Genomic DNA, 27,943 nt, shown 5'->3' with positions numbered 1-27,943 from the left:
ACATGACTGAGTTCTGACCAATGGAATGTGGGCAAAAATACAATATACCGCTTAGGGGCCTAACACATAATGTTCTCTTACATGCTCTTTCTTTCCCCATTCACATGGCTTTTGAAGGAGAACTCAGTGGAAGACCTCAGGACTGCAAGGAATGGTGGAGATATTAGATTAAAAAAAAACTGGTTCCACGAGTAACCGCATGGAGTAGAGCTCTGGATCTCCTCTGCCATGCTGTTTGGGACTGTGAAGTGAATAAAGATTGATTTTTATAGTTTTAAGCCAAGGAGATTTGAAACTGTTCTTTAAAGTAGTTAGCTTACCTTGAGCAATACAACTTGTTAGTAGATTTATCATTCTTCTGAAATATCATGCCTATTATTCAGAAAACTATTGTGGATTTTGAAGTCCAGGCTCAGCCAAAGATGGCAAATAGGGTCTACCTCATTAGCCAATTATAGGTTTGATTGTGGAAGGTTGAAGAGTGAACCTTGGCAGAAGTTTGAGGCTGTGTTTAAATTCAGTGGGGAAAAAAGCCTAAAGTAATCAGTGATCTTTTTTTTTAAGATTGGCACCTGAGCTAACATTGTTGCCAATCTTCTTTTTTTTCTTCTTCTTCTTCTTCTTCTCCCCAAAGACCCCCAGTACATAGTTGTATATTTTACTTGTAGGTCCTTCTGGTTGTGCTATGTGGGGCACTGCCTCAGCATGGCTTGATGAGCGGTGCCACGTCCATGCCCGCAATCCGAACTGGCAAAACCGTGGGCCGCCGAAGTGGAGTATGAAAACTTAACCACTTGGGAATGGCTGGCGCCATCAGTGATCTTTGTTATGAGCAAAGGAAAGAATAGTGGCATGGATGCCACATGTTTGAAATCTCTAGGTAGAACAGTTAAGCCTTTTGAAGGCATAGGTAACAAAGAATTGTGAGGTAAACCCGGGTTGTGGTCAAAGTTATTCTCTTATAATAACAACATAATCTACAGCTGCAACTGTATAATTATAGACTAAACTCTAAATCCCAGCATAATGTCTGGATCATAAAAGCTATTTGGTAAATTTTTGTTGAATGAATAAGTGAATAAACAAATAGAAACTAAAAGTATTTGCCTGTCAAGAGAAAATTATTTTTAAAAAGTTGTAAAGAAAGATTACACATTCACACATAGGTGTCAACTTTCTGATTATCTTTTGTGCTATCTATTGTTAAGAGGTGAGCTTCATGAGAACAGAGACCTTTGTTTTGGTTGTAGTTTTACCCCCGACCCCTGGAAGAGTACCTGACACATTGGAGGCGCTCAATTAAATATTTGTTGAACCAATCAAAGGCAGTTTATATTAATCTTATTCTGGCTCTGATTTGTTTTCTAGACGTGAAGGCCTTCCTCTGGTGTGCTTATAGTTGACAGTACTTCTGCATTTGACACTACAGGTCTTGTAGGCAGGCTGTTTAATTAGCTATTTATCCATATCAGAGAAAGGTGTTGTTATTAACCCGGAATGGGCCCTAGAGTCAAATTGCAGAGGATACCACTTGTACTTGTTAATGTCTGAAGTTTTCAGTTTTGAAAGCAGGAAGATGAAGGATTTGCGTAACAACATTATGCAAATGTAGAATTAGCCTTTCCTGGAAACTTGTGCTTTTCAATTCAGTAAATGAAGAAATGTGTAAATAAATACAGGCATACATACTGCCAATGAAGGGCTTGGTTGCCCCATCCTATTATTCCATAGTGCCTAAAGCATTCTAAATGCACATTAATCGTGACTTTTTCACACTAAAAAGAGTAAAGAAGGCTCAGTGCTAAAATCACTCATGAAGCTGCCTTCACGGGTGTGCAATCTGTGCAGCTGCCCTGCCCTTGGTTAGTGCTCTTAAAACTCTTAATAATTTTTGTACAAAGGCCCTCCTATTTCCCATTTGCATTGCACCTGCAAATTATGACCACTGACATCTTCTAAAACAGACCTTGCAGAGAAGCAGGGCCTTGCCGGGCACAGAACAGGTGCCCAATAACAAAAATTGGTTTTTTGAGTGAATAAATTGGTGAATTAAAATGTTTCAATACCATATTATAAAATATAAATACTAGTATGTAACACTTAAGCAGAAGAGGTTCTTATTCAAACGAGAAAATGGAGGTGGAAAGAGTGAAGGATGGAAGAAGGACAGTCAGAAGTTCTCTTCTTTCCAAAACCATTAGAGTAAAAAGCTGAGCATAAGTTCACAGACTATGAAGTCCAATAAAAGAAATCTGTACCTGGTCTAAGACTAAATTATTATCTTTTAACTTTTGGTATTGTTTATGGAATATTTGCTACAATACTCAGAAACATTCAGGGATTTATTAGATAATCGATTGAAAACCATTTTCTCTTATCAAATTTAGGCTGGCTCCCTTTAATTTCAGCGAATATTATTTCTCTTGTGTTATGGTACATTATAAATAGCAATACTGTTACTTGAAGTTTTCATAAAAACTTTTCTCTACAACACTCAATGTTTGAAAAAATATCATCTTCTTCCCCTGCCCCAAATGGCAACACATTGGCAGAAAATAAACCTGAAACTCAGGGAGGTTGACGTTAGATCAATAACAAGAATGAGAAGAAACCACAAGCTTTTCCGTCCAATATCAGAAATTTAGATTCACCATGTAGATATGTTGTTTCTAACACAATATTATACATTCTTTTATGCAAATTATAGTTCATACCAAATAGGTTAGAAGTCAGCATAATCATCGTCAAACACTTTTTGCACAGCCATTAAGTATAGCACTGATCTAAGTGTCATGGAATTGCTTAGCTTGAGATGTGGTCTATTTGGTGTTTATTCAGCCACGTTGAGAGACTGATAGTTCTGTAATTGTGGCTTTGCCGCTACAGTCCTGACCATCTATTGAGGTGACTTTGGTAATGGGTTTGGTCATGGTTCAGACTTATTATTTCGGTCTAGCATAGAAACACATTTCCGCAAAAGCAATGGTTGTTCATATGTTTAAACGCTAAGTTTAGGTTGTTTATTTAACTTCTCAGTAGTTTAACTAAGGACAATAATGATGTATCTGATTACTTTTGTTAGATGCTAGTTAATAAATTGCATTCTCTCTAGGGAGATATCATTTCTTTGGGAAAAAATAAAAGATCTTTTCAACTCCTGACTTGGTGGCTAACCTAAGAGAAAGTTCCCAGTCCATTCTGCTGCTACTTCCAGATGTTCTGCTTTCAGAAAGTAGCACTTTCAGATTAAGCTGAAATATTGTCATGCTGGCTGATACTTGCTGCTGATTTTGTTTTTAATGGAAGAAAATTTAACTAAAATGGCATATTGATTTGATTTTGAAACTTTATTTCCTTGGAAGAGATTTATCTCGTTTATTACAAATTAGAAGTTATTTGGCTGGCTGCTACACCTATCAATTTCCTCTCTAATGTTTTAAAAGAATTAATGAAATAAGAAAACTAAGCTTCAAGTTTGTGATACACTTTGATAGAGTCATTACTCCTAGGAGAAAACATAGGCAGTAAGCTCTTTGACATAGATCTTGGTGATGATTTTTTAAATCTGACACCAAAAGAAAAGCAACAGAAGCAAAAATAAGCAAGTGGGGCTAGATCAAACTGAAAAGTTTCTGCACAGCAAAGGAAACCTTCAACAAAATGAAAAGACAACCTACCTAAAGGGAGAAAATATTTGCAAGTCATATATCTAATAAAGTGCTAATATCCAAAATATATAAAGAACTCATGCAACCAAAGAGCGAAAGAACAAACAATTCAATTAATAAGTGGGCAGAAGACCTGAATAGACATTTTCCCAAAGAAGACATACAGATGGCCAAAAGGGACATGAAAACATAATCTACATCACTAATTATCAGGGAAATGCAAATCAAAAACACAGTGAGATATCACCTCACGTCTGTTAGAATGGCTATTATCAAAAAAATTAGAAATAACAAGAGTTGGTGAGGATGTGAAGAAAAGGGAACCTTAATGCCCTGTTTCTACCTGTTGGTAGAAACGTAAGTTGGTGCAGCCACTCTGGAAAACAGTATGGAAGTTCTTCAAAAAATTCAAAATAGAACTACCAAATGACCCAGCAATGCTACTCCTGGGTATTTATCCAAAAAAAATACTAACTCAAAAAGATATGTGCATCCCATGTTCATTGCAGCATTATTTACAATAGCTAAGATATGGAAACAACCTCAGTGTCCATTGATGGATGAATGGATAAAGAAATTACGCTATACATATGTACACACATATAGAATGGAATATTATTCAACCATTAAAAAGAGCAAAATCTTGCCATTTGCGACAGCATGGATGGACCTTGAGGGCATTATGCTAAGTGAAATGGCAGAGAAAGACAAGTACCATATGATCTCTCTTATATGTGGAATCTAAAAATAAATAAATAAGTAAAAACCCAAGTTCATAGGAAAAAAATAGAGTCATTAAATATAGGTCTTTTATTTGGGGCTTTTCTATTGTAAGAAATAAAAAACTGGCACTTATTTAAAATTTTGAAAATATTAATATTAAAATTTTAATGTTTTATTTAAAAACATGCTTATATCGTTTTCCTCTTATTATCCCTTATTTATTTGTTTATTACATTATCATTTATCTTATAATTCAATATTGCTTAAAAAATGTGAAAGATGCAAAATTTAAATTCTTTAACTTTATTCTAACTTGAATCTGTGTTTATTGCTCTATAAATATATTAAATAATGGCATTTGTTTCTCAAACCTAATATAAGTCATATTTTGTCACTAATTCTATATCAGAAGTAGAACAGAAAAATAAATAGAGCTAAGAATCAGAAAAGAGAGCAATATGGTGTTATATGAGATTTTGGAGAAATTCCACCATGGACTCAACCTTCAGGCACTGACCGTGGGATGATGCAATGACATTTGTTTTATGGGACTAAAGGAAAAATAATAAAATAAGACAATCATTCTTAAATAAACTAGGCCAATATAACTCCTCCCTTTCCTATAATATGTCTCCAAATATATGTTAATGGATAACAAATACTAAGTAAATCCTGTTATGAAACTTTTTTAGGAATCCCACTGACTTTTGATAAATATATTCCTCTCATTTGTTTAGGGTTCAAAAGAAACATATAATGATATTTTCCCATGGGTCAGGATTAGCGAGATTTTATCACGGTGGAGTACATAATTCATTTTTACCAAAGGCCAAAAATCATACACCAGGGAAAGTAACAAAAGATTCAAAAATGCTCCTTTGTTCCCAGGCGGGAACTCTGGATAAAAATTCCCCAGAGTAGCTCAGCTATAGTCAGGAAATCCCCCTTCTTTCATCTAATCTTTAATCACCAAGCTAGAAACATCAGCTTCAGGGCCCAGACCCAGTTGCATCATCAACATTTCCCATGTATGGGCAGAAAGTTCCAGAGGGTGTGTCTGATAACTAAATATTGTTCGAACTTTACAATTCATAGGAAAGTTGGCATATGTGAAACAATTTACTGGTTCTGTCTCTTGATTACCCTGAAATTTCCATCTCATTTTTATTTTACAAATCAAAGTAGGGAATCTTTCCTTCCCTACCAAGCTCAGTGGAGACAACATGAAGATTAAGGATGTGGGGTGGTGAGGGGGTTAAGGAGACAAGGGCGGAGCAGCAAAGGATGTGGAGAGGTGGAGGGTTGTGGTGACCAAATGACGTAACCCGTGTTACGACACTCATCGACACAGTATTTGGCAAAGTATAATCCCTAAATGAAATGTGAGCTTTTATTGAGGTCTTTGCAGAGGTGTTCAGTAAATAGCACCCTTCTCTCCCACCAGGATTCTGAAAAAGTTGAGAAATAAAGAAAAAAGAGAGAGAGAAAAGCAGCTAATAGAGGCATAGTATCTCTCTTTTTACTGATAGAGTCTGGGTTGAGCATGTGGCTTTAGGTTTGGTAGCCAAATGAGCTCGATAATTCTGAAACCCAGATGGATTAGATTTCCCGGGCCAAAGGACCAGGGCAGACAGAGACTCAGAGAAGGAGCAGCAGAATCATGCTCCCCATGAACAGCTCACTCCCTAGAGAAAGATCGATGACGTTCATCATGCATATTCTAGTTTGTTCTTCCTAAATTTACCAATCAGATCTCTACCTCCTCAGGGGTGGATCGAGGAAAAGGTGGAGAAGTGCCAGTCCTGAGTTTAGGAGCAATCTCTCCTCAAGAACACTTGGAGTGGGGAGACATTTTTCCCTTCCAAAACTTATTAAAGGGAGGCAGGGGTTGGGCATAATGGATTTTCTATGACATAACAGGGTTAGGATTTTAGAGGAAAGGCAATGAGTATTTATTAAAGAATTTTTTAATAATGGAGGTAAGAGAAACAGATTTGACTTTTACAAAGATCGTTCTGGAATGGCTAATACCATAGAGGAGAAATGGGGATGGAGTTTGGGGAAGAGAATAGAGATGAAAAGCAGGAGGATCATTTAGGAGGCTCCCGCTGAATCTTAGCTAGAATTGTGAGTCTCAACCAAGATAATTACTAAAGGATTAAGAAAAGTATGCTTATTTGAGCATCCACAAGGCAACTATAGGACAATGGCAATCATCAGAAATCAACTCACACAATTCGTTTTGATTTTTTAACCTGGGTTCTGAGTCTTTTGCTATAAGTATAGATTAATGTCAAAGTGTCACTATTTCTAGGGCCCCTTCAGTTCCATGAATAAAAATAGCTAAAGAGAGAAAAGTGATCCAGTGTATCCCTAAATACTATATAAATGAATGACTAAATCAAATAAAAAGCGATGATGTAGCAAATATTTTAAATCCTTCCTTTGAGGGGTATAGAGCTGACCCCTGAGTTTCCTGTGTTGCCTTTCATCTGATGTGACTCTTAGAGTGACGTTCTTTGCATAGAGCCCTCAGTTTAGTTATTGCCTGAATCATGACGCCAGTCAGCAGACATTGATGGCACCCTCATGCTGGACACACTAAATGTAGGCAAATTATTTATTTTTCTTAGAGAAACCATTTAAAATTGTTATTTGTTCATTTGTTAATACATAATTGCTATTTTCATAAAAATATTCTGTTTAAAAATTCAAGCAGTATAAAAAGTATAAAGAAAGCGAAGTTAAATTGCTCAAATTTCACAACCACAAAATAATGAAAATTTGATAATATCATTTCAAATATCTTTGTATCCATATGTACAGTTAGATTTTTTAAGGTAATTTTAGAAAAATAAATAGATTACACTATACATTCAATTTTTAAGCATTAAATTTAATTTTAATTACATTTTAAAAAACTACAATCCTCTGAAATAAAAAGGAATTGTTGAATTATCTACAGCAAAAGGCTCAGATAAATGTTTCTCTACAAGAGAGATTGGTTGGGTCTTTAAATATCTCCCTAAAGCTAATGAAAAATAAATGTTAGTGCACTCCTTTATCTGTTTGCTTATATTTAATTATGTTTCCGCTTTAGATTGTACCTTAGAAGATGAAGAAGTGAATTGGCAAGTTCATGTTTTCTTCTCTTCCTTGCTTGGGCTTATATGACTGGGCTCATAAGATACTTATATGTACCATTTCTTCCTGAATCCCTCATTATTTGTTTTTTAGTCCTTGTAATTGTATAACTTTCCCTAAATTTATCTTGATATTCCTCATTTTGCATCAAATTTTTTGAGTCAAATGCCCAGGGAGTCATCCTAATTTTGAATTCTTTTACCCCCTTGGTACATAGGGAGCTATTTCAATCTTCAGTTTTATTTATTTATTTATTTTTTGCTGAGGAACATTCACCCTGAGCTAACATCTGTGCCAATCTTCCTCTATTTTGTATGTGGGTGGCCACCACAGCATGGCTGCTGACAAGTGGTGTAGGTCCGTGCCCAGGAACTGAATCCAGGCTGCCAAAGCAGAGCATGCTGAACTTAACCACTAGGCCTTGGGGCCAGCCCCTTCAAGCTTCAGTTTTAATTTTTATTTCAGTAATGTTTTCTTCTATGATATTTTTGAAATTTTTCCCCTGTTCCACTTGTTCTGTTCTCTGTGTTATAAACATTGGTTATATATCAGATCACTTTATCTGGTATTCCATACCTATCATCCTCTTTTTTATTTTGTTGTAATATTTTTACGTTTAGCTTTTTTGTCCCTAGCTTTTTTTTCAATTTTTGAGCCCTATCAGCTCAATTTTTTATCTTAAAAGAGCTGTTATGCTTTCATTTTTAAACTATTTAAAATTATTTTTAAATTACTTTAAAATTATCTTTTAAATTATTGAATGATTTGTCTAAGCTCTTCATCTCTCTATGGATTTTTCATCTCTCTCTGAGTCATTTTTGAAGCTTTTGTGTATGGGTCCTAGAATAATAGTTCCTTTCTTTTTATTACTCCTTTTTGATGAGACCAGTTATCTGATGAAGGAAAGTGTGGAGGAGGGCGTGCTGAGAGACACATGCATTTAGAAGTGAGACTTTTCTGCCATTCTTTGACCAAAAGTGGAATTGGGTTGTCTCCCTGACTGTGTGAGTGTGAACCATGGTCTCTGTGTCTCTTTTCTGTCTCCTTGCTTTCACCTGCCATGCAGAGTCATCCACACAGCAGACCCTCAAATTGTTTATGAAATCAACAATTTTTGGAACTGGTAAAACCAAAGAAAACTAGATTTTATATGTTACTCTTAACCCTTAATTTCAAACACACACACACGATCACACAATAGTTGTATAATGGTTCACGGTAAGGTTGGGTGGAAGAAATAGTGGCAGTTGCGGGAGACGTCAACGTATTCCCTCGTTGTATACTTAGAAATGCATGTTTATCCAGATTGCTGCATAGAAGCTTTCTCACCCACTCAGTTTAGGAAAAAACCTTTCATGCTGACTGAAGAGAGAGTGTGACTCGGATACCCAATCCTCCTTTCAGGGCTTGAATTCCAGCCTGTGTAACTTGCAGTTAATGAAGTCACACGTCTGAGGCGAGCATTGCCTAGCAACCACATTGCTCTTAATTCCCAGAGAGCCTAACATTCCCAGTGCCGGCAAGACAAACTAATAACGGTCTGCTTTAGATTCAGTTTTAGTAAGTCTATCAGGAACTTGATTGACATCTTGAAGGAGGTGAGAGGAAGCCAGAGACCCCAAGAGGTAAAGGCTGGGGTTCCCTTTCACTGCTCTGGGGGGAAGTTTCTCCTCCTGAATGGTCAAGTTTCCCCACAGTTGTCATGACAAGCAAAACTCCCTTTAAGAGAAAGGTGTTTGGGGAGGTCACATTCTTCTCTTTAACTTTCTTTTCTCTTATTTCCACAATTACCAATTAAATTTTGGGAACATGCCATTAGAGAAGCAACATACTATGAGATAAAAAGCCCACAGAACGACTGCCTCAGGGAACAGTTATTGACTGCTTTATAAGGAAGAGAAATTTATTTTTGTTTCCTGCTACTAAAAGTAATATATATCAATTGAGGAAATTTTGTTGATACCGGAATGTATAAATAAAATAATATTTACGGGTCATCTCACTCTTTAGAAATAAATACTTGAACATTTCGGTATGTTTCTGCTCAGTCTCTTTCTATGCTTCTGTGTCTTTACATTGACATTACACTGTCTATACAATTTTGGATTCCGCTGGCTCTGTCACCAAACATTATATCGTAAACATATTCATACATTATATATGTTTAGAAAACATAATTTTTAATCACTGAGTAATATTATGAATAAACAGAGATGTCATAATTTATTTGATTCCCCTATTGTTGGATATTTATGTTGCATCTAGTTTTTTTTCACTATTATAAATAATGCTGCAATAAAAACATTGAAGGGCATAAATATTTGTCTGAATTTTTTTTTCCTTAAGGCGGATTTCTGACTCACTGGTTGAAGGAGTATGAATATTTTAAGCCATTCTGGCAAATATTTATTATTCAGATTTGACACACATTTATTCCAACTTTCTAACTTGTCCTTATGATTTAGCATTTGTTAGTAGAAGGATTTGTGTTATCCTAAAATGTCATTAGACTTCCACATATTTGGCAGTCACTGGTACTATTTAGAGATATGTGTGTCCATGTGCGTGAGTGTGGATGTATGTACATGTGCATGTAATGACTAAACCAATGTTTGTCAAACTGTTTTTCATGAAAAATTAGTTCCATGAGGTGTTAAAGCATGTGCTGAGGGGCAAAAATGGTTTATGTTCAAATAAATGTGGGAAACATTGATCTAAATGCTACTTACACTTGTTCCACTGAACTGTCACCCATAGCTAACAGCAGCCCCAAATGAGCATCAGTGAATTGTATGGAACTGAAACAGTCAGCTTCTCTGGTTTAGTACCTGCAGACAACTGTGCTGTGGGGCTGGCAATCTGAGATATTGGTCTTTCAGATGGGGAATCTTTTTCAGAGCCTATGGGGAATCAGATGGCAAACAGAAGTTTTTATGTTCTCTGACTCGCGGACAGAGATAGGGGGTGAAGATAAATATGCTTGAAGGCTATAACTCTTTTGGGTCACAGAAGGGAATGTGGCCCACTGAGACTGCCTGGATGAAACCTCAAGGACCTGGGAGCTCATATTGAGATACATAGACTCTCAGTGTGTCCTTTTCAGATATTAACTTTCAAAGAACCATAGTTCCGCCTAAGGTAAAACAGATGTTAATCAGTGGTTTCACAATTACGTTTTCCCACATAGTAGAAGAAATGTTCATCCTAAGCAGACAGGAGAGAAGATCAAGGATGCTGTCTGTTACTTAGAGAAGTTTTTTGTTATTTGGTCATACTTTACTTCTTTTAGGTCCTCTGGAATGATGCAGTTGTATACATTTTGATGTAAGTGTATGTATGTCTCTATTATAGTTCAATGGTTAGAAAAGGTGACTGTTGGCAGCTATCATATTCTTATTTCTTTCCTCAGGGAACCAGTTGGAGACATTGTTCTTGGTTATTTACAAAAATTTTACATTGATGGTGGCTGCCAAGAAATGAAGGGCATCATTATTTATCCAGAAAACCTATTAAATACTTGTGACACGTATTGTTTTATGTTTCCTCAAAGGAAAGGATGACTATTCATTAAGTAATTTAACAAAATAGCCCTTATAAAAACACTATAAAATTAATCAAATCTTTGTTTTAAACAGCAATACTCCTTACTTGTTTATAATACACTTGTATTAGTTATAGAACCTGAAAAACTTTTTCTTATTTATTTTTTTTTTTTGCCTTGCCAAATTAGTTTCTAAGAAGTTTAAGCATCAGGAAACAACAAAGAGGTGAATAGAGGAGCCATAAAAAGGAAAACTACAGCAGAGATGAGGAAAAATTCCCAAAGAAAAAATATAGGAAAGGGAATTATGCTCCATATTTTAGAAAGTTCCCTTCACAGGAGTGGTTTGTTTCCCTTTAATTCCCACTCTTTGATGCTAGCTCTACTCTTTGGAGCTCCAAGGAATAGGTCTAATTGTGCTCCCGGTAGCAGTTCTTAAGCTGTTTGAGAAAAGCCATCACTGCTTCAGGAATGTACAGTGTTGTCCATTCACATCACATTCACATATTTCTTCTAATATCATGCTCACATACACACAAAATTAGTCATGCATATTTGTATTTATATGCACTTTTATTTGCATTTATATGTACTAATTTTCATGCTATTAGACAAATGATATCATTTTTAGATAATTATTCTTGGAAATAATTTTTATGCCTTGGCCAAGTCTTCCCTTTTCCCTTTTGGCTCTTCTCAATAGTTAAGAGGGCATAGATATAGTCACATTTCCACCCATTTCGTGAGTCAAGGAGTAGACATAAGAATTAGGAATAGAAATTTTCGTACAGGCCCTTCTTTCTCTGATGGTCCCCAGAAACCAAACTGTTAACTTTCCTCCCTAGTTGTGGCAGACTTCTTAACTCATGAAGTCCTCTTTTGGAATTTGAAGACTAGCAGGACCCAACACCATTATTGCCTCACTTGGGTTTACCCATTTCTAGAAATGTCTGAATAACCAGCTTAGAGATAAATTGCAAGGCATGCTTCTTTGCAAATCATTCCTGGAGACTCAGGCAATAATTATTGATTATTTTGGGGAAGTCTAGCTGGATCAAATAGGGCTCCACTGTCATCTGAGACATCCACTGCTCCCATTTGGTTGTACTAGACCCACTGAAAATTTTCAGACATCTCTGGATTTCATAAGGCTGCAACTGGGGCTGATTTTTAGGACAGGTAGTTTTAAAAGGAAATTTTAGCTCCTAACAAGTCTTTGAAGCTAAATAATACATGTAAGGCACAGAGATTGTTTTTGAATAATTTACGTAGTAATATTCAAAAGGAAGAAGGTTATTTGCATCAGAAGTAGAGGTCAGTGATAGCTCAAACACCCATGAATTTAAAAATTATTAGGAAATTACTGGGAGAGACACGTTTATATTCTTGGAAATGGAACTTAGAGAATCAATGGATGTTTGGGTCAATTTTATGTGATTTTTTGGAATTATCACTGTAATCTTATAAGTCACTTTTATGTACAAAAAATTGAGAAGGCTGAATATAACCCCCCACTTGAAAGAAAAGAAAAAGGACACTTATACAAGATTGTAGCAACCTTGTAGCATCAATGGCAACTTCCTTACTAACCCTTGGATATGTGGCTGTTGGTGGTAAGCTAATTCTTCTCACTAGTGGGAGCTGTAAAGGGAGTCCTCAAGATATCTTGGCCCTGTTCTAGAAGTCTAGGAACCATGGGAGAGGCTGTGTTGAAAAGAGGTTAAGACCACAGACCGTGGAGCCAGACTGCTTGGGTTCAATTCCTGGTTCAGTCACTTATTAACTGCATGTCTTTGGGCATCTAACTTAGCCGCACATTTATCTAGAAATAGTCCCTATCTCACAGGGTTTTGTTATGAGAAGTAGGTGAGTTAATATTTGTAAATTACTTAGAGCATTGCCTGTGGTTAAAAAAATGAAATGAGAGAACTATGAGAATCTTTTCTATCTGAAAAAGCCTTGGGTATGATGCCCTAGTGTTTCCACATGCTACCATGGAGACTTTTTCTTTAGTTTTGTGTAGAAGTTCGCAGGTGTGACTTGGTGTTATAACTTAGCTCTCTCTCACCAGGTTATATCCCCTGGGAAAAAGTTATTCTCTGGGCCTCATTATTACGTCTAGGAAGAAACCGACACGGAGGGATTCAATGGGCGGTGCTCAAGATTTCCATTTTCACAGTCACCAAGAGCTAAGGCTTGGCCCAGAGTCACCAGGATATGTGTTTGAAAATTAGAGACTAATTTAATGTCTATTGAATATTTGGTGGTGGGGGAGGCCAGGAGATTTTTATGGTGGAAATACCCAATCTGATTATTTTTTAACTGATTATTTGAATAAAGTAACTAAATCGACTTGGTTACTTGGGGAATATATAGAGAACTAATCTCCGAGAATGAGTTATAAGCAGTCTAATAATAGTGTTGGAAATAGATTTAAGAAATTCTGAAATGAAATCTTGTCTAGAATTTTTTTTGTTTGTTTTAGTTTTTGGTTTTCTTGCTGAGGAAGCTTTGCCTTGAGCTAACATCTGTTGCTAATCCTCTTTTTGTAGGTAAGCCACCACCTCAGCATGGCCTCTAACAGTGTGTGTAGTGGCTGACAAATGGTGTAGGTCCGCACCTGGGATCTGAACCTGGGCTGCTGAAGCGGAGCATACAGAATTTAACCACTAAGCCACTGGGGCTGGCCCTTGAATTTCTTGAGTAGTGATTTCCACTCCAGGGCTTTGGAATTTATAGTTATTTACATGTACAATAAAAATACAAATATAACCTTTCAGAAAGATTTGGATAGAATCTGGGGCAAATGTGTGCTGCAGGTCTGAGGTGTAAGGAAAAGCTATTGGAGATCTTGTACACTTCGCATTTTATACACAAAACATTGCCTTCAAATTACAATGACCCTCCCTCAAAGGTACATGCACTTTGAGGAATATTCCATAGCAGCAGTGATCTAAGCTTCTTTATCACTACTTTGCAAGTAAGGATTTTTTTTTTCCTCAGAAGACCTAAAAAGTCCCACCAGAAATCAAGCATATTTTATCAGCTTTAAAAAATACCACACTCAGGAGAAATTAGTGAGGTTAGAGAGGGGAAAATAAAGAGAGAGAAAGAGAACAAAATAACTTCACTTACAACACAAACAAAACAAACCCAAACAGGTTGAAGCCCAATAAAATTCAATTCATTAGACTTTATTAAGTTCTACTACTCATAGTGACCACACAAGGAATGGGAAATGTAATAATTAAGAAACACACTAACAAGAATTAATAGAATATAGTTCTGACCCTGGAAAAAATATGTTCTGGTGCAGTCAGGGAGGCTGGCATACAAAATTAACTGTGTTTTCTGATACCTACTGTAATAGAGCTTCGTACAGGGGCCAGGAGAGCACAGAGGACCAAGTGGGCTTTACAGGGGAGACAGTTTTTGAGCTAGACCTTACAGGATGAAGTATATCAAGAATAGATGGAAAGAGGCAAGAACGTGCACAAAGGATGGAGACGCAAAGAACACTGGTTATTTGTAAAATGGGGATTGGCTCAGTTTCTAGGGAAGGCAAAGTCTGGGAGGGTAATGAAAGATGTGGCTGGTAATGTAGGATGGGGTTGGTGTATAAATGGCCATGTATTGCTATACCAAGGAATTTGGAACTTACCCTGTAGGCAGTGGGAAGGCCACAGAAGTTTCTCTTCACATAAGGATTTATGGCATAGGAAGAAAACTCCAGCTGCAGAGAGTTAACTGGCATTTTCCCTATATTGTCTCTCAGCCTTAAAAAACACTCGTTGTTTTTCTGTGCTTGTTTCAAGAAATTATTTTTCATATTTAAACTGCCAGAGAGAATGAGAGGATGTTTTTTACAGGCTACATTTTAAAAAGATCATTTAATACATTTGCAAATATTGATTTTGTTTCTCTGCTCAATACTAAGAAAAATGATTTTGGTGGTTTTTAATTTAAAAAGTATGTTAATTAAATGATTTTCAGATACACTCAAAGGAAATTTTATATTTTTTTAACTTTGAAACTTTGCTTTTGTTTCTAGAAGAAAGTACTGTTTATCTACCTTTGCCTAATCTCTTCCAACTCTAGCACAGGAGAGATGATAATTCATCTCCTTCCTATTGACTGTTGTACTAAAACCCTGACACTTCTGCTTGCATCTTTTGGTCTGGTAATCCATGGTCAATAAGAAACCTGCAAACCTCTTTGATGAAGTTCTAAGTTTTGGTTCATTTCACGAGTAAGCAGGTAGGAAGTTAGATGTATGTTTTCATCCTGTCTTCATTTTCACAAGTTATACTTGTGGCAAATCACTGTCCTTTACTGTATTCTAAGTAACTCTTTTTCCACAGCTATGCAATACAGCTCATTGCTATGTATCAGGTCTTTTAATGGTGTGCCTATGTCTCTCATTTGATGATGACCATGTCATCATTTTAGGGCAGTTCCAAAGCAATCTAGAAGCTGGTGATCCTATTAGAAAATATCACCTGAATATCTAGAGTTCATAGAGCAAAGATTTGAAGGAATAATAGTGCCACATGTAGACTGCAGTTAATTATAGACTATCCAAGTATTATATTTAAAGTTCAGCAAATATCTCATGATCTGAATGCGGAATGTGACAAAGCTTTTGATCAACTTTTTCAAGGTATGATTTATATACACAATAAAAGCCACTAATTTTAAGTTCATAGTATAATTCTTGGTGTGGGCACAAGGTTTCATTTTTCTTGGGTGAGTACTTAGGAATGGAATTGCTATGTCATCCAGTAAGTGTTTGTTTAATTTTATAGGAAAATACCAAATTGCTTTCTAAAGTAATTGTACCATTCTAAACTTCCAGAAATGTGTGAGAGTTCCAGTTGTCCCACATCCATTACAAAATTTGCAATCATCAATATTTTTAATGTAGGTCATTCTAATACGTAGTGATATCTTGTTGTGCTTTTAATTTGTATTTCTCTGATAGCAAATAATATTGAGCATATTTTCAGATGCTTATCGGTCATTCATATTTGCTTGCTTTTCAATAGGTTATCTTATTACACATATATACATTTTTTTGGTGATAATGTACTAAATTACATCAATTGGTGTTCCAATGTTAACTTGACCTTACATTTCTGGGATTAACCCATTTAGTCACAATTTTATATTCTTATTATTATAATTTTATTTGCATATGTTTTTAAAAAATATTTTTGTCTCTCATCGTGAGACATAATAATCTGAAGTTTTCTTTTCTTATAGTGGGTTTTTTTGGGTTTTATTATTGTAGTAATACTGGCTTTTGATTTTAGAATAGCCGTTAATCTGTTCCTAGTTTAGATCTACTATTAAGGCGTTTCCCTTCTGGAGTTTCTCCTGAATGTCTATGTGTTCAAGAAGGACTCTACTCTTTGATAGTCAAAACTCAATTTCTCTCTTGTTCAGATCCCAGCTCTTATTTGTCGTGATTTCTGGAGCCTACCCTGCGCATTATGACTTTGTATTCAGCAAGGTGGGGAGCCCCTCAGTGGATTTCTGGAGCTCTGGCTCTGTAATGCCTTCCTCTCTGAAACTCTGTTCCTCAAATTCCGGCAGCCCAGCCTCACTGCCCTCAGATCTCTTTCTTCTTAAGTCAGGGAGATGTCTGTGCTTTCCTTAAGCTCACCCTCCCTGCGCCACGGCCTGGATAGCACCTCGAGGTAGACAGTTGGGAAGATTGTGGGGACCGTTTCATTTGTTTCTCTTTCTCCAAAGATCAGCATCTTATGCTACCTGTTGTCTAACATCTGAACACAGTTTCTGAGTGTATTTTGTCCAGCTTTCTAGTTGTTTACTGTGAGGGGTAAGTCCACTTCCCTTTCTTCCATCATGGTCAGAGGCAGAATTCCAGTGCCCTACTTTTGTTCTTGTTTAAAACCAATTGAGTTAAGCACAGTGTCTGATCCTGCCCTCTTTGGATGGAGTGAATGAAACACTGCATGAATGAATAAAGCACTGGGTATTTTTTCTAATTGAGGGGCAACATGTGCCTTCTTATTTGAAAGAAGCCGTAAATAGACAACCATTCATCAGTTGGACAGTCACTGAATCCAAAACTGGTTTGGTCAAATGACAAGGTTAAGAAACTTGACTAAGATCCCTTAAGAACTGACTATTTGTCTACTTAAAGATCTAGATATTATTTAAAAAATGATGAAAGAGTTTTGGGTCCATATATTTTTTAACCTAGTTAGGTTTATTTGAATACCATCCTTTCTACCTTCAGAAATAGTACATGAGTAAAAAACTGAAAGATTCCTAATTTATTTGGATTTATGCAACACAATTTTCTATAATTTTAACAGTAAGCCTAAGTTAGGAGTGGAGAGGAGAACTGAGGTTGGTGTGCTCTAAAAATGAAATACTGACATATTATTTTATGGGCTCAGAATATCAAAATTTAAGCAGATACACTCAAATTTTATAAAGATGATACTAATGATCAACATCATGAGGCCATGTATTTTACAATCATGATGAGAGCTTATACTGCTTACCCATACAAATTTGTCCTTCTCCTTCGTGGCTGGTAATAAGCAATTTTAGAAGGATTGCTTGAAGTTAGAGTTTAGCCTGTAACCATGATTATTGTAGCAAGTTGGTCTTTTAGGGAGTCAGACTGTTGACTTTGGCCTCTGATCAACAGAGTACCCCAACCACTATTTATTTTGTGTATTACTGACATTGAGGTATAATAAGAATATAGGTTGCAAATTATTAATATGTTTTTCTCTTTTGCTTTTTTGAATGTAAGACCTTTACCCTGGTTCCCAGGGGTAGACATAGCCTGGGACTACATTAGGAACTGATCACATAGAATACGAAGAGAAACACCTAGTTAATGTTCATCTTCTGACGTATAAAATAAAATTATGCCACATTTTAGCCTTGCAAATCTTACCATAGCCTTGAAAGGTTTTTCAGATTCCCTTTTCCCCTCCTTTAGCATATTTAGGCTAGGTTTGAAGGACTTGATTTGTAATTTTCTCCAATAGTGTAAAGAATTCACTCTTTCCTTTTCTGCTAGGCCTTCTCTAATAGGAGGAAGCATCACACAAAGAAATAGAAAAAAGCTCCCTCCCCACAAGGCTGGTTCAGGAATTCACATGAAGAATGCTGGAAAGAAAAAGAGAATACCAAAACATTTAGAAGAGTGTGTCCCAGTGTCCTTTCAGAGCAGTGGTCAGGGCTAGACTTCGGGGCTCACTAAATTTAGGGGCTCAGTAAAGTAAAGGGCTCTAGACCTAGTACTTGTTTGCATGTCCAGGAGGAGGCTACACACTTAAAGTTGGGCTATACCATTGATCAGATGGATACCTTGAAGTTTACATATCCTGGGCTGAGCCGGGAGGTATTTCAAGGCACAGGCTGGAGTGGACAGCTCCTCCCAGGGCCAGGTGGAGGAGGAGCTATAGACTCAGGAGTTGCAGCCAGCAAGAACTCAAAATGGACTGAGTTGGTAACAGCTAGACGGCTGATGCTCCCTACAAGTGCTCCTACAACCAAAAGATTCAATCATGAATAACCAGCTCTAAACTGTAGCAAAGGAGGCTGGCAGGGCTCACAGTGCCAAGGTCAACAAAGGCCATAGCCTTTTAGAACAGGGAACACATATCTAAGGATCAACATGAAATTATTTCTACCAATGCCTCAGGGGCTGCAATGCCCACAAGGACATCTGTGCCATACACTCTACTCATGCAGCTTCCTTAGAGAAAAAGTTAGAGAGACGAAGAGAATTTTAGAGACACTGAGAATTCATATCAGGACAAAATGAACCCTGTACAGGTAGGGATAAACTTTAATGTGTACTGGAGAGTTAACTAATTTTTTCTCCTCGCTCACTAGGGGGTCAACCACAGGGATTAATTGAGCATAGGAGTTTGTTAGAACAAAATGAAAAAGCTTCATTTCCTCTGCTTGTTTAACTGGAATTTTAAAAATCACTGTAATTAATGGTTTACAATTTTGATGTAAATTTTAGACAAATTATCTTCGTTTATCTGAATTAGTTTCATTGAAAATGTAAATCTAAAATATATAAAGTTCTACTTAAAGTCCTATGCAAGATCAGTAAATATGTGCATGAGTGCTATCGTTTTCTGCCACTTCTCTACCCCCTGTTCCTCCTATTTGCCAATCACACCCACGATGCCATCACTAATCAGTCCAAAGACTGTGTTTTACTGAGACAGGAAACAGGCTATGCAAGTTTTTCAACATGGCGCTCTAGGCAGCAATTACCAATTGCTCGAAGTTGGTAAGGGAGGGCAAATTTATTTTACATTCTTGTGTAATGAGGAACCCAAAGATCTTTAATATATGGTCTCTGCCCTCAAGTGAATAATTTAATCAAGAAGATAAGTAATGTGTAGAAGTTGACTAGCAAACCACATAGCACATGATGGAGGATGTGTAAGTGTTGGAGTAGGTGAACGCTACAGGATTTCACTCAAGGAAGAGAAAATTGGAGTCTGGGATTATCAAGGAAATGTTCATCAAAGATGGGGTTCTTCAGGTGCACTGTGAAAGCAATTTGGAGAGATGGAGAGGATAAAGGAGGGAATTCACTGATATTGTGAGTGGTCCTCAAATCCCCAAGTACACTAGAAGCCGTGAATGCATTGTAAAAAGCACATAAAAATTGGAGTTCAAAACCCCATTCTACCTACCACTTACCAACTGTGTGAACTTGGACAAGTGACCTCAGCTCTTTGAATCCATTTCCTCATCTATGACAATGTGGATGATAATAACCAAATCATAGTATTTTTGAGAATGATATGAAATAACTTAGAAGGCACTGAGGTCAGTGCCTGGTGCATAGCTCAACAATGTAATTTAACTCTACTTCCTTCCTGTTCATCATTGCCAATCATCTCCTTTGGCTCAGCAAGTTTCTCTTACAGAAGATTTTGTTCCATATAGAGCCTTCCCCTCCCATTATTGCTTTGTAGGGCACTCTTCCAATTCTAATCATGTTAAAAATTCAGAAAGGGTCATTTAAAATAAATACTTCGAAGGAGCCACAAAACCGTGAGTACTTAATTTAACTGCCATAGATTTAAATAAATGTAACATTTCACATTTCATAAGCTCTACCTTAAACCCAAATACAATATGCTGTTTCTCAAGAGCAGGACAGTTTAAATGATTGCACGTGCTAGAGACTTTGTGTTATGAGCATTACATTTTCTTATCATGTGTGAATACAGTTATTATATTTTGTTGGCTCTTTACTGTTCAAACTGCACAGGGTATAGGGGTAATTTAGTCATGTGGTTCCTGTCATTACACTGTCAGCTCAGAGAAACCTGAGCTCGGCTGTTCCAGTGTTTGCTATACTTCCTCCCAGCCTTCAGGCTAAAATGGGAGTGCAGAGTTATGCGCGTGTGGAATCAATGAATATATTGTGTTCAGGTTATAATTAATTGGATGATATAATTCCATGTTATCAAATTTTCTGCTGGAAATAAGAATCCACCTGCAACATCTGATTGGTGATCCATAAATCGTAAAATCATGTTTCCTATGTGTTTTGCAGAATGGTCACAGAACTTTGTGACTTGCCTACAAATGTAACAGCTAAATAGATAGTATGTGCAGTGTAACAGATTGGGTTGTGAATTGACAAGGAGAAACCATATGCATGCACACACACACACACACGTTCTCTCTATTCTGCCCTCTCTCCGTCTCTACTCTCTGCCCAGAATATACAACCTAAAGGAAGTGAGGTAGCTACACAGAGCAGAAACAAATGCAGTATTTTTACCAAGGTTTTTCTCTTGCTTGTGACATTCCTGGACTTTGAGGACCTTGCTAAGGTTGGAAAAGAGGCTGAATTCTTGCTACTTCCATGCTGTTTTCTACTTCAGTTTACATCTCATTATTGACACAAGTAATCTATGTGCTTCTTTTAAGGGATTGTTTAAATACGTCAGCTTCTCCTGGTTTGTGAACCAAACTCAGAACTAGCAATGCTGGCTAGGGTGGAAAATGGTCGTTACCTGAATGTCTCTGGAAAATAGGTCTGCATGTGGCTTTCAAATGCCCCAGAATATCCATCTCCTCAAACTATTATTAGATACTTCTTTCTTTTATCAGTATGTCTGGGGCCTCTTGGGAATGGAAGGATATAGCAGCCTGCTGAGAAGATAGTACAACTTATGAGAAGCATGAGAACCACTAAGAATTTGTAGTTCGTCAATTAGTTAATGCTCACTATCTTTTGAGATGAGAGGCTCAGAAAGGTACATTCAGATTTTTGGTCTCTGGGCTCACATGCAATTTTGGATTTTTGCTCTTAGTATCAGTTAGAACAAGGTCTTACTCTAAGTTTATCTTCAAGTTTATCACATGCTCAGGATCTTGTAGTCTTAGCATTGATGCCTGGAAACTTGTTCCCGAGTACCTGTCCGTAAGCCTGTCTTTAGACCAATGCCTGTCAGTAACAAGGGTTCCAGTGGTCCAAAGTAAGACAGTTTTCCAAATTTATGGGGGAAAATTTTAGGAGTCTATGAAATCCCAAAGTCAGGAAATTATTGCCTTATACTATAATAGGACAAATGAATAAAAAGATTAAAAGGATCCAGCAACATTTTGACTCACCTATCACAGTAGTTGAAAAAAACAATTAGGGCAAATTCTAAAGTCGACAGTTACTCTGTTCTTTTCTCAGCTCAGAGCAAGCAAGACATTTTTTAAGTATTAGGATAAGGACATTGGTCACTGCCAGGCAGAAAATATGATAGAAGGTAAATTAAATCATATTTTATGTCGGGTTTATATAAAAATAAGATAGGTGGCCATGGCTAACTCTATTTAGAGAAATTGCTTGAGAAATTTACCTGGGGGAGGTGAACACTGGGGAGGATTTTGCAGCAGTAATTAGTTGATAGATTCAGGTAGTGTCTCTGACATCACTGGCTCATCAATCAACTTGCGCTAAGGGCGTAGCATGTACTCAGAATTCTGTCAGCTTTTATATGGCTTTTGATTCACCTACACAGTTACGCATCATCCCGTGCGTGCCTAGTGTTTACTATTTCCCCAGCGTGACAGACTTGCACATGCCCACTGGACACAACTAACAGCCAGAGAATCTATGCTTTTCTATTTGGCACAGGCCTATGATTCTGGACTCCAAAGTCCTAAGAGAAAGTTCTTTTACTTGCTTTTTTCGTTTGTTTTAGTTTTAGATTTAGGCTTTTGCACATACCCAGGCGACAATCACTTAGTGCCCAGTTTCAAGGCCTTCCCCAGTAACGCGATTCACTGTTGATAAATCACTCCTAAATGTATTGTCCAGTTAAGTCTCCTTAGTTGGGTGAGTTTAATAATGATGTTATCTTAGACCAAGTTGCAAACAGGAACTACCTCTCAGAGCTGAGTCAGTAGTTATTTGGCTTTATATTTTCTGTCCTTATAATGACTAATACCAGGTGGTGCTTTTAGACAGCTTGAGATTTATGAAGCACAATACCTAAATCACAAAAAGTGTGGCAATAAGAGCAAATAATTATACTGTGTTTACTCTGTACAACTGTATTTGCAAGGCACTAAATACAGTATATATTTTACTTTATGTAAACCTTTTAAAAACTCTATGATGTAGCTACTACTATTGTTATTATCCCCATTTTACAGATGTGTAAACTGAGACACAGAAGAGGTTAAGCAATTGTCTAAAGTGACAGTGCATGGTGGAGCCAAGTCATTTGACTGCACAGTGAGATACTGAAGCTGTTGACTTGGTTATTGATAGGAGTGGTGCAACCATCACATAGAAAGGCAAATGTGTGGGCATTATTACCTTTCTAAACTACAATAAAACAAAGGGCTAAAAAAATATTATTTGTTATTAATTCGGTTGCTGCTTCAGCTGTTTTTTGTCTCTACTTAAATCTCTGTATAATCTACTGAAAGACATTACATTAAATGTAGACTTTTATTGGAGGTCTTGGGAAGGACCTAAATTGATAAGAGAAAAACAGGAGACTTGAAAAAGCAAAACTTCTCTACTATAGAAATGAGTTTCTGACCAGGTGTGTGTGTAGTTCCTTGCCTATATCATCAATACCACCACCACCTGCATCATCATCATCATCAATATCATTAACATCACTGTACCATGGTTTTGATGCCCAAATGAAGAATTTTCTCCCCAGAGAAAACATTGTGCTACTCATTAAAGACTGCTTCCTTCTTCCTACATATTCCATTCCATCAAACTTTCTTTTAAATAGAAATTTGTTACTCGGCATTGAGTTAAAGGTGTGTATAGGGGCTGGCCCCATGGCTGAGTGGCCCAGGGTTTCGCTGGTTAGGATCCTGGGCGCAGACATGGCACTACCCATCAGGCCACACTGAGGCAGCATCCCACATGCCACAACTAGAAGGACCCACAAGGAAGATATACAAATATGTACCTGGGGGGATTTGGGGAGATAAAGCAGAAAAAAAACAAAAAAAAGGTGTGTATAACTCTCAATTTCATTAAATTTTTCTAAATTTAATTTCTAAAGTGAGTTTCTAAAATTTCTAAGTTTTATTGAAAACATTCATGAAATTTTTCACTAAATTTCAAAGAACTCATTAAAGTAAAAAAAAAAAAAGACTCCTGCTAACGCGCTGCACTTCTCATTTTATTTTAAAATTTTAAATATTGTTCTCCCTCTGTGGTATTTAGTTGAAAGAGTTGTCTTTGGAAATTGTGCCATCTTTGTTCATCTTACCTTTTTTTTTAAAATTTTTTTTAAAGATTGGCACCTGAGCTAACAACTGTTGGCAATCTTCTTTATTTTTTTCTGCTTTTTCTCCCCAAATCCGCCTAGTACATAGCTGTAGTTCTAGTTGTGGGTCCTTTCTAGTTGTGGCATGTGGGATGCCGCCTCAGCATGGCCTGACGAGCAGTGCCAGGTCCGTGCCCAGGATCCAAACTGTCAAAACCCTGGGCTGCAGAAGCAGAGCACGAGAAGTTAACCACTTGGCCATGGGGCCGGCTCCTCTTTGTTTGTCTTTAGTTTATCTTTGTTGGCCCCTAGGACACAGTGTCTTATGGTCCAGGCATTGATTTTGGGAGAGTGGCTTTATTATTGTCATTATTGAACATTTTTTCTTTAGATTGGGTGGGAATCTCTGATGAGTGTTGTAGTTAATTTTAATCCAAATAGAGAAAAAAAATCGTTTTATTTCCTGGCATCAAACAAGATTCACTTTACTATTAGGAAAATTTTAAAGAAGTTTAGTGCTTTTTCCATTATAGTATTTGTGTCAGTCCTGGCCTATTGATGGTAATGCTGTTGGGTAGAAATGCCTGAAGCACTAGCCCTGCCATATTACTCCTAGTGAGCTCCACAGACATATCCCCTACTGGGGCCAATGTGGCTGAACTGGCCCTTGTGGTTCTTATTATGATAATAGGAGGCAGTTTAGCAAAAACCCATCAGAGAAGAGTGAGGAACAAGATTCATTGCTCATAAATCCTGAAGGGTCCAAGGCCCACCCACTCTCCCCTCCCCCCAGCCCATGCCGACACAGTGAGGTGGGAGGTAGAGACAGAGAGAAAGAGCGTACAGACTTGGGACTCTGCCTTTATTTCAGTCCAAGGGTAGGTGTCTGGGCTTTTGCAGGGTCATCCATTGCTGGCTAATTCGAAGCATAAGAGGGGAATTAGGGCATGGGAGAGTGGAGGCAGGGTCCCTCAAGCAGTCAATTATCTAGGTCACCCAGGGTTTTCTGAAAGGAGAACTTCATGGGCGCGGGTGGCTCAGTTCCTTATCTCGTTTTGCTAGTAGCTGTGTCATACAGCTGGCAATATGTTTATTCAAAATGGATGTCTTTTGAAATGGATGCTTTGGCAATCAAAAGCTTAATGTCAAACACTTACACTATAATCAAAAGCTTAATGTCAGGCACTTACACTACAGTATCCATTTCTCACAACTTCATTCTGCCTGAACAACAAAACGCTTTAATTGTAGGCCTGCATCTACCTTTCTCACCCTACTCCACCCCCGCAGGGTAGATATTCCCACCCAACTGGAAGAGAGTAATCACTCTTAGTAGTTTAACAGCTGCAATGAACTGAAATTGCTAATTCTACTTCAAAGGATGAACTATTTATTTCACTTTTATTAATAGTATGAAGATTAAGAAACAGAATTTTTTACTCTACTCACTCAATAAGACTAAGGAATTGTTTGCTATTCTGCCTTTTAACAGGTATGGCTCGTCCCAGAATGCAGTTCTTTGTCTTCATTTGCATCTATCACATCTCTTTTTTTCATCTCTTCTGACAACATTTTAAATCAAGCTAATTCTTCTAACTTGAATGAGTGTACAAAAGCACAAACAAACAAAACGAAACTCCTAACTCACTTCAGAGGTGATCAATCATTTCACAAAAAAATTGTCCTTTCTCTTATACTGTAGTTGTCTGAGAGCAATGCCCAGCCAGGGGCTATATTTCCCAGCTACTCTTGTATCTGGGAGAGTCCAGGAGATTGGTTCTTGCCTATGGAATGTGAGGGGGAACGAAGTCTGCCAATTTCTCATTTTGGCAGCGTTATACAGATAAGCACAGCCAGGTGTTTCGACATGTTGGAAGCCACGTGTTGAAGATGGCAGAGTCATGAGATAAAAAGAGTTCAAGTTCTTGAGCCAACACTTAGAAGAGGAAAACTGATCAGGAATACACAGTTAAGATTTGACATAAGGGAGAAGTAAAGTTCTATTGTGTTTGAACGTTGTAACTTTTAATTTTCACACACACACACAATAAATATATAATATTTACAGAGAACTTTCTGTGCCAGGCACTAAGGATACTTGGAAAAGAAGAGATATGTTTTGGTCTCAATGACAGTGAGCTGCCTTATTCTCCAGAAATCTTCCTCATGTGAATTTCTCTTTTCCTGGCTTTTTATTTTTATTTATTTATTTTTTACTGTCAGCAGCAAGTTATTCAAGGCCCTATCCTCTTGTTCTCTGTAATCAATCCTTTATGATCAATTATCACCTCCACGAATGACTTCTAAATCCGTTTCTCTGGTCATGACCTCTTAACTATGTTCTAATTTTTCATTCCAATTGTTTATAGGACATCTTCACTTGAATGTCCACCATCATCCTTAGCTCAACTTGGAGGCAATATAGAGCTATGATTAACAGCAGAACAGAAAGAAGTTTAAATTATGATTGAAGTTAAATTTTCTACGGCACGACAACTATTAATTGAACAACCACCAAACTAATTGTCTTGTCACTAGCTTATGTTGTTTCTCTCAATAATGGTTTTTTCCTAAAAGGAAATGCAAAATGCATGCCAACTGAGTTTTAGTCAAAAGGAATTTGTTTGTGTGTCTCTCACATAAATAAGCTGACAATGAACTACTACACACGCTAAGAAGAGTTGTAGCTACAGCAATTTGAAGGCTTCTAAGCTTCACTTTTCATTCTGACATAAAAACTTCAAGCACCTGTTTACCAAGGGAGCCTTTAGAAAAACGTTTGCCAACTTTAACCTCTTTCCAAGTTCTATACAGAATGAGGGCACAAGGGCAAATATCTGAGCTTGAAAATACTCATGTCCTTGCTTGCTGGAAGAGTGATGACCTGGTTATCAGTTCTGTTTGCATACAGGTTCCAGAAGATTGTGTGAAAGAGAAGGACGGGGCACGTTGGGGCCTGACAGTTGTTGCCTCTACCAACCCTTTTCTGAGACCACTTCCTCTTCTCCAGAACAAGAAAGACCAGACCTCCCAGCACCCCAATTCACTGTGCTTAAATACATGTTTCCTTTCACTAAATTGTAAACCTTTTGAGGGAAAGGATTTCTTATTTTATTTTGGTATCCCCAGGTCCTAACTCTTATCCTGACGCATAATCAGCATTTAATTGGTGTTTAGTGAAAAAAATAAATGAGCGAATAGCTTGTTTTTTCCATTAGATGAGAAAAAGTAGTCAAAAGAGTTCATGAATTCATAGGATTCTGACTTTTTTTCCTTCTCTATCTAGCCTAAACCCTCTGATCTCATCATTGCCCTTGAGTGTCTCCCTAAGCCCCCATCTGTTTTCTTTTCATTCAAATTAGTAAATACCTTTGTCTCTAGCCATTTATAAATAAATAAATAAGCTGAGAGGTAGGGGAAATATAATGATTCTTGATCTTTACTTTCCTTTAAATTGTTAGGAAGATAGCAAGAATTTTCTTGAAATTAGAAGAAACTTTAGGTCTGTATAGCAAATACCTGCCTTTGCTGGTGGGGTAGCAGGGAGAGGCAGGGTCAGTAGCATTCTGAGAGTTGCAAAGCTGGTTCCTTTTCAGGGCAGCATTACAGGGAATCTGAGAGCAGCTGAAGGTGCTTAAGGAATGATTTACTCTGGTGGTTGCTAAGGCCTTGCCTTGTTAAAAAATACGACGTATGGGTCTTATGGGGGCTCATATCTTGTTTGCTGAGTATGAAGAAGCCCTTTGGGAAGAAAATTTTAAATTTGACTTGATTAGCCATGTATAAATATATCTAGATTTCTACCTTCAGTATTGAATACAACACATAAACCTAAAACATGAAGGTGATTTTTAAGGAACATGTAATTGTCATTATCCCTAAATTAAGCTTGAATATAATTTTAATAATAGTTATTTTTTAAAGAGTTGGCTATCTTATCCTAATAAGGCAGTGTACTCTCCCCACAAAATTCTGGAATAATAGTAAATACTGACCATTGAAAATCTCTATATGGAACACACAGCTTTTCAGTGACAACTAAATGCCCTGGCTAATTTAGGTGACTGACTAAATTGTCCTTGAGGCTAACAGTG

The 27,943-nt window shown here is 37.1% G+C and overlaps 1 protein-coding gene across 4 annotated transcripts in view; it reads left to right on the top strand.

Annotated features, from left to right (window-relative positions):
• Nucleotides 1-27,943, top strand: part of ARHGAP24 (Rho GTPase activating protein 24) — a 720,487-nt gene that overhangs the window by 122,078 nt on the left and 570,466 nt on the right. Inside the window, exon 1 of one of the 4 annotated variants that reach the window (XM_070614420.1) lies at nt 16,831-16,918. The exons of the other annotated variants lie outside the window; for them this stretch is intronic. The gene's annotated coding sequence lies outside the window, so the exon portion shown is untranslated. Of the gene's footprint in view, nt 1-16,830; nt 16,919-27,943 lie in introns of those variants that run through there. 4 annotated transcript variants of the gene reach the window in all.

Source organism: Equus przewalskii, chromosome 3 (genome assembly GCF_037783145.1).
Source record: "Equus przewalskii isolate Varuska chromosome 3, EquPr2, whole genome shotgun sequence".
NCBI lineage: Eukaryota > Metazoa > Chordata > Mammalia > Perissodactyla > Equidae > Equus > Equus przewalskii.
This window is presented reverse-complemented; position numbering and strand designations above follow the sequence as displayed.